Below are 5,266 nucleotides of genomic sequence, written 5' to 3' on the forward strand. Positions count from 1 at the left end.
GGTGTCTTCCATTGTGAAGTAAACCTAAGAGGAGATATGAACTGAAATGGAGAAACTGAGCAAAGAAAATCACCACTGAAAATTCTTACAGATAAGTTAGCGACCATTGGATTAAAGCCACTAGAAACTGGCGGTGATGGTGCATGCTTTTTTAAAGCTTGCTCCCATCAGTTGTTTGGTACACCAGACTACCATCAGGAAATACGTCTTGCAGGAATTAATCACGATCAGTGGCAAGATCCAGGGGTACAAACGGAAAGCAACAACAAAAATTAGCAATATCTTCAAAACAAAACGCAGACAATGAACCAAACTTTCCAAAAAGATTGCTTAGTAAATAAGTATTTTTTGTATGTAAATGTTTCTGGGGGAGGAAACAATTTGTAATTTTAATTTTTTTTATTTGCGTAGAATAAGCGCCATTTTGCAATGTAACGCGTAACAAAAATATCAAGACGTGTTCCAACTTTTGTCCACCAGTTCACCAAAATCAATCGCACACATCATTTGTTGTTGTACAAATCTTTAATTATATCCAACTTAGATGTCTTGCTACGAACAATACTTATAACACTTCTCTATACAATAAAATAAAGAAATTTACACAAAGATGTCTCTTGTAACGCTGTTTATATTAATGGCTACGAAAAAAAACACTCATGATAAAATACTATCATCGAAATGGCCTTTGGCGCCGAAAAAAATACATATCAATTCTCTTACCATACAGTTTATGTGCAAGTAAATCCAGCTTGATTGCTTGAGCCGCTCTAGAGATAAATTTAAAAATGTTCGCCCCCGAACACATTGTTACAAGCTCCATTTCCTCCAAAATAAACCCTGCTTGTTCAGTTCTTTTTGTTCTCCCATAGAAACGAAATGTTCTCAAGACGTGAAACAGTGCACGGACAATTCTCATAAGATTACCAGACGGCTGCAAAATCTGTTGCTTCTTTCTCTGCTTTAAGCGGCCAATATTCCCATTTTTCTCGAACCCCGAACACAATTGCTTCATCCGCCATTGTGTAACAAGAACCAAACAACAAGAGAGTAGCGCAACATTGAACGCGGGAGGAAAATCTCCGCTCAATTTGGTGCAAGAAAGCCTCCATTTTATCGAAACACCTTCGGAAACGTTTCTGAACGTTTGGGGGGTACGCAAATAGAATCCAGGGGCCAAAACAATAGATTCAACACACGTGGATTTCTGAGAAACGTGACTTGTTGCGTGACAGTCTTTAATCGATCGGAAATGGAGGGTAAAACAGATAAATATTCAGTAGCCACGTGGAGAAAGAGTAAGAAAGAAAAGAAGAATGATAACAAGAGGAAATACTACCGAAATAATCATAAAAAGGTTGCTGAAAAGGCCAGAGAACGAATGAAGCGGCTACGTGAAAATCGTAAGCTACACGATGTAACAAGTTTGAAAGGTCGTGGAAACGCGGCAACACGTGCTTCATCAAAGGGAAGAATTTCACGTGAAAAAAGAGCAGATGAAGTCCGCGCTAAGAAAATTGAAAGAAAAAGAGAAGAGGAAAGAGAGGAACAGAGAAAAGAACATAAAAGAAGGCAAACAAAAGAGTGAGTTCGCAAATTTCGGGAGAAAAGAAAACTTGCCAATGATACAAGACCGGAATGGGAAGGAGATTGTGCAACTCCATCGGCATTTCCTTCACGAATGTCTAAGAAAAGGGCTAGGGACAAGGTCACCCCCACGTTACCGAAATCACCCCGGAAAAAAGCAGAGGTAGTCCAAACTTTGGCAAACAGTCCGAGCACAAGAAGACTTTTAGAAAAACAAGGTTTTCTTCAGTCATCTGTGGACAAGCGGGATACAGAGGCCATGAAGAGTATAGTGACAGACTTAGCAGATGGGCTGGCATAGGTTAAAGGAGCCAAATCAACCAACCAAAGAGCTGCATATGGTGTGGCACGTTCTCTGGCATTTGGGGCCTCTGTCAAGAAAAATCGCCAACAAAGCAGAGTTTCAAAGCTGGTTGGAATAAAACGGCAGCAGGTGTCAAAGGGAATTTCTAAAAGAGAGAAAGTTTTAAAGGGAGACGAGGCTTGTTGGATCGTGACAAAAAGGAAAGTCAGGATGGATGCAGTTAAAGACGAGGAAAAAAGGCTGATTTACGACTACTGGACTCATCAAGCCAGCCGTCCAACAGGGTCTAAGAAAGATAAGATGCGCCAGCGGGTGAGGAAACGAGAATATGTGGAGCATGCAAAACACGTTCTTGAAAAGAGTGTTTCCAGTAATTTCAGCAACTTCATCCAGAAATAAACATTAAACAACGGAAATTTGAAGAAATGAAGCCATTTTTCGTGAAAGGGGCCGATGAAAGAGACAGACAGTCATGTCTATGCAGGAAGCATGTCGAATGTAAAATGTTATTTGATAGCTGTATGAAGTTTCGGAAGTCCCCAGAACGTAGTAACGAAGAACAAGTTCCTCATTTCAATTTTTTGAGTGAAGTTGTTGACTCAACCCTCTGTGAAAAAGAAGAAGTGGCTACCCACCATCGTCTGGAGTGCATAATGCGAACGTCTGATGATTGTGGCGTTAAGAAGCTAAAATTATCAAGGGATGAAGAATCAAGAGATGTTGTGGTGAAGTGGAAGAGATATGATTATGTGACTGTACAGGACAAGAATGGAGAAGAACGAAGAAAAATTGCACTGATAAACAAGGAAACACCAGTGAATGAAATGTTTAAGTACTTTTTGGAACTGCTCGATGAATACACCTACCATTCTTTCATGGCTAAGTGGCAAAAAGATTAATTTGACAACCTTTTATGCAGTCCCCCCCTAAATCATGTCATCTGCGATCACGACTTTTCTGAAAACTATATATGCTGTTCACAAGATGAAATCCAGTCACAGTATTTCGACCCCAACAAAGTTTCCATTCATGTTACCATTCTCTACCGTCATGCAAATCTCCAAACCGATGGAAAGGAAAGTTCTGAGGAAAACCCCTCCATCATCAAGGAACACATTTTTGCCTTATCGGATGACAACACACAAGACTACCATTTTGTTCACCATGTACAAGACCTCATTCTACACTACCTCAGAGAAGAAAATCATTTAACTGTGGAGACAATCCATGAATTCACTGATGGCTGTGCTGGACAATACAAGTCTAAGCACACCTTTGGCGACCTTTCTTGCTGTCTCGCCGATTTCGGATGCCAAATCGACTGCCACTTTTTTGACACATCTCATGCTAAGGGAGAGCAAGATGCGGCCGGTGCTGATGTAAAGCAGCGAGCCACTCTTGCTGTACTTCAGAGAAAGGTTACCATTGGTAATGCCAAAGATTTGTACAACTATTTGTCTGAGAATTTCCAGCTGCCCACATCAAGCTCTGGAGGAATTACCCTAAAGAAGCGTGTCTACATTTACATCCCAACAGATGGGGAAGGTTCAGTTCCAAGGAAAAGACAGGGGCGTTCCTTTCAAGCTATCAAAGGCATAAGAAAGGTCCACTCAGTCCAAACAACGCCAACACAGTGCAAAGTTTTCACAGGACTCCGCAGCTGTGTATGCAATCAATGTAAACTGGGCAACAGTGAAGCCTGTGTCAACTCTGCATATGTCGACAAGTGGCAGGAGACAGAGATAACTCGCGATGGCCAGGTTGCTGTGACAAGGCAGAACCAAGATGATGCTGATGCTGACCGGGTGAATGGCATAACTGATTTGGTGGAGGCAGGAAGCATTGTAGTGATTGCAGCGGCTGATGACTCATACTATGACTACTACCTTCTAAAAGTAACCAGTTCTGGAGCAGTGTCCTTAGAGCATGATACCATTGACGACTATGGTGCTGCTTATCAGAAGGGAACACTTGTTCTTAAAGGCAGCTTTTTCCTTAGAGACAACATTATAGACATGACTTATAAATTAGACAAAAAGAAGGCCATAGTGCATGCAAACACAGTACGAGCTATCTGTGGCGAGCTTGTGCTGATCAGAAGACAAAGAAAAGAATTGCACAAACTCTCGCCTGCTCAGCATGAGGAAATCATGTCTGTTTTTTAGTACTTGTAGTGTTATTTTATTTGTGCTGCAGTGTTTTAGTAACTTTTAATATGTTTCAAGATGATTATTGCATAATTTGACACTTAAAATGACGTTATAAACTGAAAATGGAAAACGACCACGCCCAAAGTGCATTATGGGTAATATATATAATTTGATATTTTCTCAATATTTTTCACTAAAAAAATTGAAATTATATCCTGAGCATTCCAGACAGTAAAAGAGACTATTTCACATCAAATAAACTTAAATTTTAAAATTTCCTTATTTTAGCCTATGTTACGCCTTTGTACCCCTGGATCTTGCCACTGGTCCACATAAGTAACCATCCAGAGCTTCATATTGAATTTTTTTCAGATGGCTCATGGCAATGTTATATAGAGCAAATGTCTGAACCAGAAACCTGGTTTGACAACATCATTCATTATTCAAACCATTTCGAATTCATTTCATTGTGTTATACACAGAACTGACTCTACTGAAGGGTCACCAAACAAAATAAGAACTCCATGCACTAATGACTCTCAAACCGAGAGAATAACAATTTTCTTAGGCTACTTAAATGATGTACACTATGTGTCAGCTATACAACGTGGCACTACATCAAGTAACTTGAAAAACAAATTTAAAAATTGGAAAAGAAAGATTTTGGAGTCCAAAGATGCCAGGGAACTAAGACTGGCAAAGAAAAGAAGGTATAACAATGACGTCCGAATGTCACATGAGACCCCAGGCAAGGGAAAAGCAACTGGCAAATGATAGAAAATATAAAAATGCCAAATTGGCTTGTGAAACCCCAGAAGCAAAAGCTGCCCGGCAAGCCAAAAGGCGAGAAAAGTATCATGCAAAAAAGCTTCAAAGACAAAATAGTGTTCAGAATAGGAAAGAAACAGATCAAGTTTCCCAATCTAAACTTCCTCCAGAATTGAACTCACACTCTAGTAAATCGGTGGCATCCCTGAATAAATCATCAGGCACAGGAATACAATCTAAAATCTCCAGAAATGTACCAAGAAACGACCTCCTGTTGGATAGACAGCAAAACTATTTGCAGAACTTTAAATCTACTTTGCATGGCCCTCTGCATGATGAACGTTGGGCAAAGTCAAATACCGGTATGCAAACGTTTCACATCTCTACACAGTACTTTATTAACCAGTGCATCATTTGCAAAGAGGCATAGCCAATAAAACTGCTGGTGAGCCCTTCC

At 40.1% G+C, this 5,266-nt stretch overlaps 1 pseudogene; it reads left to right on the forward strand.

Moving 5' to 3' along the window:
• Positions 1-639: 639 nt before the first annotated feature.
• On the forward strand, positions 640-4,056 carry LOC138050411 (uncharacterized; annotated as a pseudogene).
• The last annotated feature ends 1,210 nt before the right edge of the window (positions 4,057-5,266 follow it).

The sequence above is a fragment of the Montipora capricornis genome, chromosome 6 (assembly GCF_036669925.1).
Source record: "Montipora capricornis isolate CH-2021 chromosome 6, ASM3666992v2, whole genome shotgun sequence".
In the NCBI taxonomy this organism is placed as follows: Eukaryota; Metazoa; Cnidaria; class Anthozoa; order Scleractinia; family Acroporidae; genus Montipora; species Montipora capricornis.